Consider the following 13,881-nt stretch of genomic DNA (forward strand, 5'->3'; position numbering starts at 1 on the left):
GCACCCTGAATCATGACCCCTAATACAGGCCTTCAGCCTGGGTTTCTGGCTTCAAGAGGGATGTCCAGCCAGGGCCCAGATGATGGCGCAGCTTCTCCCACACAAATTCCCTTTATTTTGTAATACTGTTTAACTTTTTTAATTTTTGTTTTATTTTTTTTCTCAAATTTTCTCAATTTGTCCCAGGCCATCTCCAGGTCTCTCCTGGGCTTCCCCAGTCCCTCCTCTCTCTTGGAGGTCTGTACTAGTCCCCCGGATATCCCAGGGCAAGGTTCCTGACTGATCAAGAGCTGGAGGAGGGTAATGATGTAATGGTGGAAGCTCTGGCAAGTTCCCCTCTTTTCCCTCTCCTACTGCCTGTCCCCTCCCCACACCCTTGTCCTGCTACAGCCTGGATGACAAAATCCCAGTCCTCATTTCTCAACTCTGGTCACCTCTCTTGGCCCCTAAACCTGTGGAAATATCAGAAACACAAGGGACTTCAGTCCAAGAGGATAGTTTTCTGTTTCCCTGTGTCTATTATATACAGGGAAGGAGAGGGCGATAATTCCCCCAATCCTGTCCATGGGGTGGTTGTATTTCTCCACATGTCTCTGCCCCTGAATTCATTAATGGAGGATGGCCACATAGGTTGCAGGGATCAAGTATGCATTTTAGGTGGTTTTGTGGGTGTGCTCTTGGTAGCGTGGAGCTCATGCTTTGTTTTTCCACATCCAGTATGGGAAGGCTGTGTGGGCTAAAGTCATCCCGGCTGTCGATCACCAACAGGCATGCAAATAAAGGTCTGCTGGTGGGTGAGGCCTCTGTCAAACTGTGTTCTGCCCCTACCTCCCATTAGGGTCTGGATGGCTGGCAACCACAATGAAAGAAATGTTTTTCCTAGGGGACTGGTTAAAGACATTCGGATACAACTTCACCACGTAATAACTATACAGCTATAGAACAATTAATATCTCAATCTCATAATGGGAAGTAATCTTTTAGGGAAAAAGGTGCAAGTGTCCAAAGATGTAGAATACACTTTCTGTGATTGGGAAAGGGGTAACTATAGGATGCACAGAAAGGGTTAGATTTATAAGTAGAGAGAATCAGGATGTTGGGAGAGGAAACTTGGAACTGTACCTACTTTGAAACAATTTTTGGGGTCCGAACCAACAGTACAGTGAGTAGGGATCTACCATAACTGAAGCAGGACCAGGGCTCAAAACTGGGTAGCCCAATTATGGTCCTCCAAGCCTCACAGGAGTGATCCCTGAGCACAGTCAGGAGTAAGAACCTGAGCACTTAAGGTGTGGCCCTTAAATAATAATGTTTGTTATGTGGTGGGGACCACTTGGAGGTGTCTGAATTGAGTCATTCCCATGGTGACTCAGGGGGTCAATGCAGTGCAGGGGATGGAACACAGGAGGGAAACACTGAGGCCTCCCACACCTTCAGTGCAAGCTAGGCCTATTGAGCCCATCTCCTGACCCTCCAGAACTGTATGATTTTTTTTATACATACTGAATTTTGACTCCCCCACCCCATGCTCTGAATTACCCATTCATATAAATAATAAATGGTCCCAAACAAGATCTGACTTTTGTTTTCTTTAACTGGGTTATCTTTTTTTTTGGTTTTGTTTTTTGTTTTTTTTTTTTGGGTCACACCCGGTGGTGCTCAGGGGTTACCTCCTGGCTGTACTGCTCAGAAATAGCTCCTGGCAGGCATGGGGGACCCAATGGGGACACCAGGATTCGAACCAACCACCTTTGGTCCTAGATCGGCTGCTTGCAAGGCAAACACCCACTGTGCTATCTCTCCGGCGCCCTAAACTGGGTTATCTTTTGAGAATGGTGTTGAAAGGAGCCAAGGAGAATTAAAGGATGGACCTGGGGGTTCAATTGACAGCAAGTGCCTTATTGTATACTCTACAAAATTGTTGAAAGGTTGGGGCAGGAGCAGTGGTGCAGCAGTAAGGTGTTTTCCCTGGCACGCAGCTGACCTAGGATGGATCATGGTTCGGTCCCCTGGCATCCCATATGGTCCCCCAAACCAGGAGCAATTTCTGAGTGCATAGCCAGGAGAAACCCCTGAGCATCACAGGGTGTGGCCCAACCCCCCCAAAAAAAAATTGTTGAAAGGTGTCTCTGGTGAATCATTCAGGAGACAAGACCACATGCCCTGTGCAGCGAGCGTCTTTCTCCCTTCCTTCCTTCCTTCCTTCCTTCCTTCCTTCCTTCCTTCCTTCCTTCCTTCCTTCCTTCCTTCCTTCCTTCCTTCCTTCCTTCCTTCCTTCCTTCCTTCCTTCCTTCCTTCCTTCCTTCCTTTCTTTCTTTCTTTCTTTTTTTTTTTTTTGGGTTTTTTGGGCCACACCCTGTGACGCTCAGGGGTTACTCCCTGGCTATGTGCTCAGAAGTCGCTCCTGGCTTCTTGGGGGACCTTATGGGACGCCGGGGGATCTAACCGCGGTCCTTCCTAGGCTAGCGCAGGCAAGGCAGGCACCTTACCTCCAGCGCCACCGCCCGGCCCCTCTTTCTTTCTTTCTTTCTTCCTTCCTTCCTTCCTTCTTTCTTTCCTTCCTCCCTCCCTCCCTCCCTACCTTCCTCCCTCCCTCGCTCCCTCCCTCCCCCTCCCTCCCTTCTCTCTTCTTTCTTTCTTTCTTTCTTTCTTTCTTTCTTTCTTTCTTCTTTCTTTTCTTTCTTTCTTTCTTCTTTCTTTCTTTCTTTCTTTCTTTTTCTTTCATTCTCTCTTTCTTTCTTTCTTTCTTTCTTCTTTCTTTCTTTCTTCTTCCTTCCTTCCTTCCTTCCTTCCTTCCTTCCTTCCTTCCTTCTTCCTTCTTCTTTCTTTTTTTTTTTTTTTGGTTTTTGGGCCACACCCGGTGACGTTCAGGGGTTACTCCTGGCTATGTGCTCGGAAGTCGCCCCTGGCTTGGGGGACCATATGGGAAACCGGGGGATCCAACCGCAGTCCATCCAAGGCTAGCACAGGCAAGGCAGGCACCTTACCTCTAGCGCCACTGCCCGCCCCCCCCTTTCTTCCTTTCTTTTCTCTCTCTCTCTCTCTCTCTCTCTCTCTCTTCTCTCTCTCTCTCTCTCTCTCTCTCTCTCTCTTCTCTCTCTCTCTCTCTCTCTCTCTTTTCTTTTGGTTTCTGGTTTTTGGGCTACACCAGTGGTGCTCAGGGTTACTTCTGCCTATGCTCTCAGAAATTGCTCCTGGCAGGCTCAGGGGACCATATGGAACTATCTCTCTGGCCTCTTTCTTCTTTTTTTTTGGGGGGGTCACACCCGGCACTCCTGGCTCTACGCTCAGAAATCACTCCTGGCAGGCTCGGGGGCCATATGGGATGCCAGGATTCGAACCACCGTCCTTCAGCATCTAAGGCAAATGCCCTACCGCTATGCTATCTTTCCGGCCCCACTTTCTTTTTTTTTAAAACACACTTTTACCCTGACTCTGTGAAAATGATGATTCGTTTATCCCCAGGAGACATAGTCCAACCTAGCCCCACTGGGCCCCAGGACATGATGAGTCAGCAGAGGGTTGACCCACAGTCCCTTTGAGGTCAGCTGGACTGTTTTCTGCACCCATGTCATGATCTGCTCCAATATGCATTCTAGGGAGCCTGGAACTGGGATGTGGGATAGAGTAGAAATGAGGAGTGTGGGCTAGAGGCAAGGGGTCTGGATTAGGCCAGTGGACCTAGGAAAGAGGAAGAGTTGAGTCTGAGATATTAAAATCAATAGGATGCGGGTTTAGGCTGCAGTCTTCCCATGGGGTGACCCATAGGTGGTGGGACCTTTCACCGGAAGGACAGAGCTGACTGTGGCACAACTGATCATGAGCAGGAGTTGGAAGAGGTTGAAGATAGTCCAAAGGGCTAAATCACACACTCTGCTTGCTGGAATGCTAGGCTATTCCCTGGCACCTCATGGTTCCCTAAGGAGGTGTAACACCCCAAACCAAAAGAAAACAGACCATTGTAAGGAGATAAAAACCAAAGGTCATGTTTTAGGGGTTTTTTTTTGGGGGGAGGGGGATTGGCACACTTTCTGTGGTGTTCAGGACTCGGCACTGAGAGAGTGTGGGGAGCACCTGAGGGAGGCTGGCAGTCTTGGCTAGGACCTTAATTCCTATCTCTATAGTGAGTGAGCAGAAATTTCCTGTATTTGGGGTCAAGGATAGCAAGCTTCACTTCTTAGTCAGTTCTCCAAACTCCTCTTTCTTTTTTTTTTTTGGTTTTTGGGCCACACCCAGTGACGCTCAGGGTTACTCCTGGCTATGCGCTCAGAAGTCGCTCCTGGCTTGGGGGACCATATGGGAAGCCGGGGGATCGAACCGCGGTCCATCCAAGACTAGCGCAGGCAAGACAGGCACCTTACCTCTAGTGCCACCGCCCGGCCCCCCAAACTCCTTTCTTTTCTGGTTTTCTTTCTTTCTTTCTTTCTTTTCTTTTCTTTTTCCTTTTTTTTTTTTTTTTTTGGTGTTTGGGCCACACTTGTTTGATGCTCAGGGTTACTCCTGGCTATGCGCTCAGAAATCGCTCCTGGCTTGGGGGACCATATGGGACACGGGGATCGAACCGCTGTCCGTCCTATGCTAGTGCTTGCAAGGCAGACACCTTACCTCGCTAGCGCCACCTTCTCGGCCCCCTCTTTCTTTTCTTTTCTTTTTTTTTGTAGGGGGCTCACCTGGTGACATGCTCAGGGTTACTCCTGGCTCTGCACTCAGAAATTACTTCTGGCTCAGGATCGAACCCAGCCACGTGCAAGGCAAACACCCTACCGCTGTGCTATCACTCTGGCCCTCTCCAAACTCCTGACCTGGTCAATCAATCCTGTTTAAATGGGATGCCAGGGGAGCGTTTGATGCACTGGGCTTGTGTCCCTGCCTTCACAGCCCTACTTTCAGTGAAATTGCTCTGTGTCCTGCATGCTTCCTCCTCCTCCTTGTTACTTAGCTTTCTTGTTTGGGGATACTACCTGTCATCTACATGCTCAGGAGCTAGATCCAGACTGGTGCAGCCAGTCCCAGGTTCCAGTGTGCAAAATATGTCTGCGATTCTTTGAGCCATCTCCATAACCCCCAGCCACTTATCTCAAACCTCCTTTGGGATGCTGCTAGGATTCTGGTTTTTATGAGAAGGCAGGGAAGCAGAAGAGAGAAATGAGGAGCAGAGCCTGAAGGGGGACCTCAGGACCTCAGACTAGAGGAAGGACAAAGGGAAGCTGGATGCAGAGCTGTGGGCAGGTGAGTCTGGGCTCAGGAGGTAGTTTCCCTCCTCCCTCCCTCCCTCCCTCCTTCCCTCCTTCCCTCCTTCCCTCCTTCCTTCCTTCCTTCCTTCCCTCCTTCCCTCCTTCCCTCCTTCCTTCCCTCCTTCCTTCCTTCCTTCCCTCCTTCCCTCCCTCCTTCCCTCCCCCTTCCTTCCTTCCTTCCTTCCTTCCTTCCTTCCTTCCTTCCTTCCTTCCTTCCTTCCTTCCTTCCTTCCTTCCTTCCTTCCTTCCTTCCTTCCTTCCTTCCCTCCCTCCCTTCCCTCCCTCCCTCCCTCCCTCCCTTTCTTTCTGTCTTTCGTGGAGGGGGCCACACTTGGTGCTCAGAAGTGACTCCTGGCTTTGTGCTCAGGTATCACTTCTTGCAGTTCTCAGGGTACCATATGGGATGCCAGGGATGGAACCCTGATCTACTGTGAACAAAACTAACACCTACCCACTGTGCTATTGTTCCATCCCCAGGACAGAGCACTTCTGCCTGTCCTTTTTTTCTCACCTCCCTCCAGCGATAAATCTTACTCAAAGATACCTACCTCCCTGCTACTTCTCAACCCTGACCCTGAGTGTTTGTTTTGGAACAGCAGGATCAAGGCTTTGTGGGACACTGAGAAAGGGGCAGTATTTTGCCCAAGTTCCACCCTCCTGAACTTGACCCTCCCCTTAAATCCCTCCCAGCATCTCTCATGTCCCACCTCCCTTAGTGTTTATCTTCGAGGTGTTCATCCTTCCTCTATCCATCTGCGACCATCCAGAATCCTATCTATCTGTCTCTCTATTTCTCCCAGGTTGCATTCTTGATTCAAGGACATAAAAACAGTCCAGGAACTTAAAGAAGGGCACAAGATAAGATTCTATGCTCAGGCAATTGTCATGGGGGAAGAGTTTTGAACTTTTGTGTTTTTGTTTTGTTTTGTTGAGATTTGTATCACAACTATTTGTTTTCTGCTGGAATTTCTCTCTGAATAATGTCCAAGCCCTTCTCTGGATCTGCCTGTACTGGCCTCAGTTCCCACTCAAGTGGATGGGTCTGGCCATGCCTTTGGGCTACTTTAGTTCACATGTTGCTCTTATTACTTCCCCAGAATCCATTGCAGGGGCCCTCCTCTTTGCTGCTTTTATATGGTTTAGATACAGAGGTCCTCAAACTACAGCCTGTGGGCTACATGCAACCTGCTGAGGACATTTATCCTGCCAGCTGGGTGTGTTTTGCCGCTGCTGCCTTGTCCTACTTAGCAACAACTGGTTCTAGTCCCACAGTGAGCATGTGTAGGATGTATGCTGCACTCTCCAACTCCCCCTCCTTCTCTCTGTCTCTTGACCCACCACTTAGTCTCAGGCAGGAGTCCTCAAAGTAAGACCAGCCAAAAACAGGCCTATAGTTCCCATTGAAAATAACTGGTAAGGGGCCAGAGAGATAGCATGGAGGTAAGGCGTTTGCCTTGCTTGCAGAAGGACCGTGATTCGAATCCCGACATCCCAGATGGTCCCCTGAGCCTGCCAGGAGCAATTTCTGAGTGTAGAGCCAGGAGTAACCCTTGAGCACTGCCCAGTGTGACCAAAAACAAACAAAAAACAAACAAACAAACAAAAAGAAAATACTGGTAAGTTTGTTGGTTTAACTTAATTGTTCTTCATTTTTAAATATTGTATTTCTTTATTTTTTTAACTTCAAAATAAGATACATGCCGTGTGCATAGGAATTTGTTCCTTTAAAAAAAAAAACTGGGCCAAGGCGGTTGGCGCAAGAAGGTTAAGGTGCCTGCCTTGCCTGTGCTAGCCTTTGGACCACAGTTCGATCCCCCCGGTGTCCCATATGGTCCCCCAAGCCAGGAGCAACTTCTGAGCGCATAGCCAGGAGTAACCCCTGAGCGGTACCGGGTATGAGACCCAAAAACCAAAAACAAAAAAAAAAAAAAAAAAAAAAAAACTATAGTTTGCCTACAATGGTCTTAGGGACAGTGAACTGGACCCCCTGTTTAAAAGGTTTTAGGACCTGGAGCTGGCAGCGATAGCACAGCAGATAGGGCATTTGCCTTGCACACAGCCAACCCAGGACCGGACCCGGGTTAAGTCTCCAGTATTCCATATGGTCCCCTGAGATTCTGAGTGCAGAGGCAGGAGTAACCCCTGAGCACTGCTAGGTGTGCCCCCCCCCCAAAAAAAAAAAAAAAAGTTTGAGGACTCCTGAAACAAACATAGTTTTTTACTGTGAGCATCATGTCTGTGGGTACATCCCCGACAGTACCTCCATGGCTGAATAAAAGTTCATGGAGCAAGATAGTCACATTCTGTGTGTCTAGTCATTGGTTAGTGAACATGTGAATTGTTTTCACTGTAGGTGTTACAGGTTGATGCTATGAAGCTGTGGCTTTAGGTGCCTTATTTCATTTTTCTTGGGCTATATATGAGAGTGCATATGGCCATATGGGTATATAGTAATTCTGTTTTTATTTTTTGAGTCTCACCAGAATGTTTTTCTAAATGGTTACTTTTTGTTTGTTTTGATTTGAGGCCACACCGATGATGTTTGGGGGTTACTCCTGGTCTGTACTAAGGAATTATTTCTTGCAGTGCTTGGGTGACCATACAGGGTGCTGGAGTCTCTCTCTGTCGCTATCTTCTGTCTCTGTCTCTGTCTGTCTCTGTCTCTGTCTCTGTCTCTCTCTCTCTCTCTCCCTCCTCTCACCTCTCTCTCATTAGTTTTTTGGGCCACATCCAGTAACGCTCAGGGTTACTCCTGGCTATACGCTCAGAAATCGCTCCTGGCTTGGGGAACTATATGGGATGCCAGGACAGAACCCAAGTCCATCCTGGGTCAGCTCGAGTAAGGTAAACACCCTACAGCTGTGCTGTTGCTATGGCCCCTCCTTTTTTCTCTTTTTATGGTAAAGCATAGAAAACAAAAATTTACCCATGTAATATTTATTAAGGGAGGAGACACTATTCTAGTGGTTCTTAGGGTGCAATAAGAAAGGTTAGACCCAGGATTTCTCACGCTAATCACATACTCCAGCTCTTTAAGCTATTTTCCCAACCCTGTTTGAACCTTTATTGGCAGGAGGGGCACCTGGAGTGCTCAGGGGTCACAAGCACAGATTATATAGGGCTAGAAGCAGGAAGCCTTTGACCTTTGAGTTGTTTGCTTTTGTCTAGGATTTTTCTAGGGTATTTCATCATTTCCTTTTATGGCTAGATGTCTAGGGCAATATATTATGGTTTATAGGGTCTTGGAGTTGAAGACTACATTACTGTTGAGATATTTAAATGGAACTTAGCCTTGTTAACCTTAAATAAAAATTTAACATTGGTTTTACAAAATGGAGTTCCTTCTGCTATAGGCTTCACACCTCCCTTCTACATCCTTTTCTATTCAGGCATCTTCCTAGTTCCCTGGACTGGAGAAATTGGGGGTGACAGGGGGCTGTCTTAGTGGAAGAGAAGGGCCTATCCCTGGTTTTTCCTTGGTGGGGATGTCAAGATGAACTTCTTCATCTAGAACTCTGCTTCTCACTATGCTCACAAAAATGACCATGGGGGCCCGGAGAGATAGCACAGCGGTGTTTGCCTTGCAAGCAGGCGATCCAGGACCAAAGGTGGTTGATTCGAATCCGGTGTTCCATATGGTCCCCCGTACCTGCCAGGAGCTATTTCTGAGCAGACAGCCAGGAGTAACTCCTGAGCACTGGCGGGTGTGGCCCCAAAACCAACCAAACAAACAAACAAACAAAAAAACGACCATGGTCGTTTTGTCATCCAAGCCATCTTTCAGCACCACCAGTCTTTTGAGTTTTCTGGGTACAGGCCCCGATTGGCGTGTACTTTGGAGAGAGGACACCTGTGCCAGGGCTCTGGATGACTATAACCTCCGTTACTCTGCAGTTGTCAGCATAAGTGACCAAATGCACAGAGACTATGTGTCATTCTATCACTGTGGGACATGAAATTGATCAAGGAGCTCAGGAAAGCAGACCTGAGCTGCACCTTCAGGGTAGGAATCAAAATGACTAAGTAGGGGCCGAGTGGTGGCACTGCTGTAAGGTATCTGCCTTGCGCACCAAGCCTAGGATGGACCGTGGATCCCCCAGCATCCCATATGGTCCCCCAACGCCAGGAGTGATTTCTAAGCACATAGTCAGGAGTAACCCCCAAGTGTCACCGGGTGTTACCCAAAAACCAAAAAGAAGAAAAAAGAAAATGAATGAGGAGTCCAATGGGAACCAGTCTGGCCAGTCATACAAAGGACTCAGACAATAGGACTTCTCACTATCCCACCAGCAATGTGACATTTTTTATTCCAATACCATGCTGTTTTGATAACTATTGCTTTGTAATACAGTTTAAAGTTGGGAAAGTAATACCTCTCAATATTCCTTTTCCCAAGTATTGCTTAGCTATTCGTGGGTGTTTATTGCTTCCAAATGAATTTCAGAAGTGTTTGACCCACTTCTTTAAAAAATGTCATGGATGGGGCCGGGCGGGGTGGCACTAAAAGGTAAGGTGCCTGCCTTGCCTGCGCTAGCCTCGGACGGACCGCGGTTCGATTCTCCCTCGGCGTCCCATATGGTCCCCCAAGCCAGGAGCGACTTCTGAGCGCATAGCCAGGAGTAACCCCTGAGCATTACTGGGTGTGGCCCAAAAACCAAAAAAAAAAAAAAAATGTCATGGATATCTTTAGAGGGATCGCATTTAAATCTATACAAAGCTTTGTGGAGTTATTGTCATTTTAATTATATTAAATCCTGCAATCCAAGAGCAGGGTATGGATTTCCATTTCTGTGTGTCTTCTCTTATTTCTTGTAGCAAGGTTTTATAGTTTTCTTTGTATAGGTCCTTCACATCTTTAGTCAAGTTGACTCCAATGTATTTGAGTTGTGTGACACTAATGGGAATATGGTTGTTTTCTTAATGTCCATTTCTTCCCTATCATTATTGGTGTATAAAAAGGCCCATTAATTTTCTGTGTGTTAATTTTATAGCAGGCTATAAATGTGACTTTTTTTTTTAGTTTGTTTTATTTTTGGGGCCCACATTTGGCGGTACTTAGGAGTTACTCCTGACTCTGCTCTCAGAAATCGCTCCTGGAGGGCCTGCAGAGATAGCACCAGCGATTGGCATTTGCCCTTGCAAGCAATTTGACCCAGGACCAACTGTGGTTCGAATCCCAGCATCCCATATGATCCCCTGTGCCTGCCAGGAGCGATTTCTGAGCAGAGAGCCAAAAGTAACCCCTCTGAGCGCCACCGGGTGGTGGCCCCCCCCCACAAAAAAATTTTCTCCTGGAAGGCTCAGGAGACCATCTGGCAGGGGTCTCAAACTCAATTTACCTGGGGGCCGCAGGAGGCAAAGTCGGAGGTGAGGCAGGGGCCAGCCATAAGGAATTTCACTCAAAAAAAAAGGGACATCAGGCAGGAGCAGCAGAAATGACGTCTGCGCTAGGCGCAAAGTATTCGTGATTATTCGCTTACCGAATATTTGCACTAAAAATAGCAAAAAATCGCATTAAACATTTGCATACCCCGAACGGAACTGCTTGGGGTATGCGAATGTTTTAATGCGAGTTTTTGCTATTTTAGTGCAAATATTCGGTAAGCGAATAATCACGACTACTGCGATATTTGAAGGCTGGCCGTGAGGGCCACAAAATGTTGTACGGAGGGCCGCAAACGGCCCTCGGGCCACGAGTTTGAGACCCCTGCCCGTATGGGATGCCAGGTGATCGAACCAGGGTTCATCCTGGGTCTATCCTGAGTTTGGCAGCATGCAAGGCAAATACCCTACCACTGTGCTATCACTCTGGCCCTTAGCAGTGTGACTTTTGAATGAGTACAAAATACAACCTGGGAGTTTTAGGGGGCTTGCTAGATAATACAGAGTGTAGGCTGCTTGCTTTGCATACAGTTCACCTGGGTTCAATCTCTAGGTCCTCTCTCTAGTACTGATTTCTGAAAGCAAAGCCAGTAGTAAATTCTGAGCATCACCAGGTGTGATAAAAATAAATAAATAAATAAATAAAATAATACGAGAATATGGGCCGGAGAGGTGGTGGCAGGTGTAAGGCACCTACCTTGAGTGTGCCAACCTAGGATTAGACCGCTGTTCGATCCCCTGGTGTCCCCACATGATCCCCCCAAGCCAGGAACAAATTTCTGAGTGCATAGCCAGGAGTAACCCCTGAGCTGACATCACTGGGTGTGGCCAATAAAACCCCCAACCCAAAGTAACCCCACAAAATAATATGAGAATAACATAACCCGACTTTCTTGGACATCTTCAGGTCAGAGATACTCAATGGCCTGTGTATTCACAGCTCTGTTTTTATGTTTGTTTGGGGGGAATTTGAGCCACACCCAGTAACACTCAGGGGTTACTCCTGGCTATGAGCTCAGAAATCGCTCCTGGCTTTGGGGGACCACGTGGGACTTTGGGGATCGAACCTAGGTCTGTCCTGGGCAGCTGTGTGCAAGGCAAATGCCCTACCGCTATGCTATCGCTTCTGCCCCCCACAGCTCTGTTTTTGGAACGCTTCATGAATTTGCGTGTCATCCTTGCGCAGGGGCCATGCTAATCTTCTCTGTATTGTTCCAATTTTAGTATATGTGCTGCCGAAGCGAGCACAACCCACAGCTCTGTTTTGAAAGAACTTTTTACCCGGGCAGTTTTCTGGAAAGGAGGCTATGAGGTCAGAAAGCTGAGATTGCCCCCAGCCCCAGTGGAAGATACAAGCTATCAGAAGAGAATCAGGCATTGAGACCGGGCCCAACTCAACTTGTTTTTTTGTTTGTTTTTTTGTTTTTTGTTTTGTTTTTGTTTTTGTTTTGGGTCACACCCGGCGGTGCTCAGGGGTTACTCCTGGCTGTCTGCTCAGAAATAGCTCCTGGCAGGCACGGGGGACTATATGGAACACCAGGATTCAAACCAACCACCTTTGGTCCTGGATTGGCTGCTTGCAAGGCAAACGCCGCTGTGCTATCTCTCCAGGCCCCCCAACTCAACTTGTGACCAGTGGAAAATGGCAGGTGGGAATTCAGACAAGCATGGAAGATCTGTGGTTCCTTCAAGAAGTGATTGCACCTAGATCCTTCCCGGTATGATTGGAAGAAACTAAATTCTGGCCAACAGACCATCATACAGATTCACATCTCTGGAGTAACATTCTTTTGTTTATTTGGGGGCCACACCCAGTAGTGTTCAGGCTATTCCTAGCCTAGGGCTCTCAGGGGTCTGATGTTCCTGGCAGTATCTGGGAAGACCATGTGGTGGAAATAATCAAACCCTGGGCTCCCACGTGTGGTCCCCTATGCACAGCACGAATATTAGCCCTTTGAGCTCTTCTCCCTGGAAGTTCTTGGTTTCAAGAATATCCCAGGATGAACAATGAAATATTGGTATGTTATATTAATGTATATATGGATGTTGGATATAGTAATACAGGAATGTTAGAATATTGGAGTATTAAAATATTGGATAATTGGAATGTTGGAAAACTCTGATGTTGGAATCTTGAAATATTAAAAGAATAGAATATTGGAATGTTAGAATATTGGAATTTTATTTGTATTGGAATTAAAATTGTACATTTTTTTTTTTTGTGGTTTTTTGGGTCACAACCCGGCAGTGCTCAGGGGTTATTCCTGGCTCCAGGCTCAGAAATTGCACCTGGCAGGCACGGGGGACCATATGGGACGCCGGGATTCGAACCGATGACCTCCTGCATGAAAGGCAAACGCCTTACCTCCATGCTATCTCTCCAGCCCCAAAATTGTACATTTTAATATTAAAAAAAAATATCCCGGGACCAGAGAGATAGCACAGCGGTTTGCCTTGCAAGCAGCTGATCCAGGACCAAAGGTGGTTGGTTCAAATCCCCGGTGCCCCCATATTGTTCCCCCGTGCCTGCTAGGAGCCATTTTCTGAGCAGATAGCTAGGAGTACCCCTGAGCACCTCCGGGGTGTGGCCCAAAAAACAAAACAAAACAAAAGAATATCCCAGGAATGCACTTTACTCCTTCAATAACAAGATTGTAAACCCATGTCTAAAAGGAAGAGAGTGAGTGAGAGAAAGAGAACAGATGAAAGGAAGAAAGGAAGGAAGGAAGGAAGGAAGGAAGGAAGGAAGGAAGGAAGGAAGGAAGGAAGGAAGGAGGAAGGAAGGAAGGAAGGAGGAAGGAAGGAAGGAAGGAGGAAGGCGGAGGGAGGGAGGAAGGGAGGGAGGAAGGGAGGGAGGAAGAAAGGGAGGAAGAAAGGGAGGAAGGAAGGAAGGAAGGAAAGGAAAGAAGGAAGGAAAGAGAAAGAGAGAAAGAAAGAAAGAAAGAAAGAAAGAAAGAACGAAAGAAAGAAAGAAAGGAGAAAGAAAAAGAAAGAATGAAAGAAAGAAAGAAAGAAGAAAGGAAGGAAAGGAAGATGAAAGAGAAAGAAAGAAAGAAAGAAAGAAAGAAAAGAAAGAAAGAAAGAAAGAAAGAAAAGAAAGAAAGAAGAAAGAAAAAGAAGAAAAGAAAGAAGGAAAAGAAAGAAAGAAAGGATGGGAGGGAGGGAGGAGGGAGGAAAGGAAGAAAGAAGGAAGGAAGGAAGGAAGGAAGGAAGGAAGGAAGAGAGAAAGAAAGAGAAGAAAGAAAGAAAGAAGAAGAAGAAAGAA

General features: G+C 47.1%; 1 non-coding gene across 1 annotated transcript; it reads right to left on the reverse strand.

Annotated features, from left to right (window-relative positions):
- Nucleotides 1-11,757: 11,757 nt before the first annotated feature.
- On the reverse strand, nucleotides 11,758-11,864 carry LOC126025920 (U6 spliceosomal RNA). Its single transcript, XR_007501540.1, has one exon. It is a non-coding gene; the product is annotated as a U6 spliceosomal RNA (small nuclear RNA).
- Between the last annotated feature and the right edge of the window lie 2,017 nt (nucleotides 11,865-13,881).

The sequence above is a fragment of the Suncus etruscus genome, chromosome 1 (genome assembly GCF_024139225.1).
Source record: "Suncus etruscus isolate mSunEtr1 chromosome 1, mSunEtr1.pri.cur, whole genome shotgun sequence".
In the NCBI taxonomy this organism is placed as follows: Eukaryota; Metazoa; Chordata; class Mammalia; order Eulipotyphla; family Soricidae; genus Suncus; species Suncus etruscus.